Source organism: Bombina bombina, chromosome 11, assembly GCF_027579735.1.
Source record: "Bombina bombina isolate aBomBom1 chromosome 11, aBomBom1.pri, whole genome shotgun sequence".
NCBI lineage: Eukaryota > Metazoa > Chordata > Amphibia > Anura > Bombinatoridae > Bombina > Bombina bombina.
Window position 1 is genome coordinate 8,970,156 of NC_069509.1, and position 1,771 is coordinate 8,971,926.

Genomic DNA, 1,771 nt, shown 5'->3' on the forward strand with positions numbered 1-1,771 from the left:
CTGATTAATGACCGGTACATAGCACAGACGTACCCAGCCTGTAACTCTATAAACTTATACACATATGTCTGATTAATGACCGGTACATAGCACAGACGTACCCAGCCGGTAACCCTATAAACTGATACACATATGTCTGATTAATGACCGGTACACAGCCTGTAACTCTATAAACTGATACACATATGTCTGATTAATAACAGGAACACAGCCTGTAACTCTATAAACTGATACACATATGTCTGATTAATAACCGGTACACAGCCTGTAACCCTATAAACTGATACACATATGTCTGATTAATGACCGGTACACAGCACAAACGTACCCGGCCTGTAACTCTATAAACTGATACACATATGTCTTATTAATGACCGGTACACAGCACAGACGTACACAGCCTGTAACTCTATAAACTGATACACATATGTCTGATTAAAGACCGGTACATAGCACAGACGTACCCGGCCTGTAACCCTATAAACTGATACACATATGTCTGATTAATAACCGGTACACAGCCTGTAACCCTATAAACTGATACACATATGTCTGATTAATGACCAGTACACAGCACAAACATACCCAGCCTGTAACCCTATAAACTGATACACATATGTCTGATTAATAACCGGTACACAGTCTGTAACCCTATAAACTGATACACATATGTCTGATTAATGACCGGTACACAGCCTGTAACCCTATAAACTGATACACATATGTCTGATTAATGACCGGTACACAGCCTGTAACCCTATAAACTGATACACATATGTCTGATTAATGACCGGTACACAGCCTGTAACCCTATAAACTGATACACATATGTCTGATTAATGACCGGTACACAGCCTGTAACCCTATAAACTGATACACATATGTCTGATTAATGACCGGTACACAGCCTGTAACCCTATAAACTGATACACATATGTCTGATTAATAACCGGTACACAGCACAGACGTACCCAGCCTGTAACCCTATAAACTGATACACATATGTCTGATTAATGACCGGTACACAGCCTGTAACCCTATAAACTGATACACATATGTCTGATTAATGACCGGTACACAGCCTGTAACCCTATAAACTGATACACATATGTCTGATTAATGACCGGAACACAGCCTGTAACCCTATAAACTGATACACATGTCTGATTAATGACCGGTACACAGCCTGTAACCCTTTAAACTGATACATATGTCTGATTAATAACCGGTACATAGCACAGACGTACCCAGCCTGTAACCCTACAAACTGATACACATATGTCTGATTAATAACCGGTACACAGCCTGTAACTCTATAAACTGATACACATATGTCTGATTAATAACCGGTACACAGCCTGTAACTCTATAAACTGATACACATATGTCTGATTAATAACCGGTACATAGCCTGTAACTCTATAAACTGATACACATATGTCTGATTAATAACCGGTACATAGCCTGTAACCCTACAAACTGATACACATATGTCTGATTAATAACCGGTACACAGCCTGTAACTCTATAAACTGATACACATATGTCTGATTAATAACCGGTACACAGCCTGTAACTCTATAAACTGATACACATATGTCTGATTAATAACCGGTACATAGCCTGTAACCCTATAAACTGATACACATATATCTGATTAAAGACCGGTACACAGCCTGTAACCTTATAAACTGATACACATATGTCTGATTAATAACCGGTACACAGCCTGTAACCCTATAAACTGATACACATATGTCTGATTAATGAC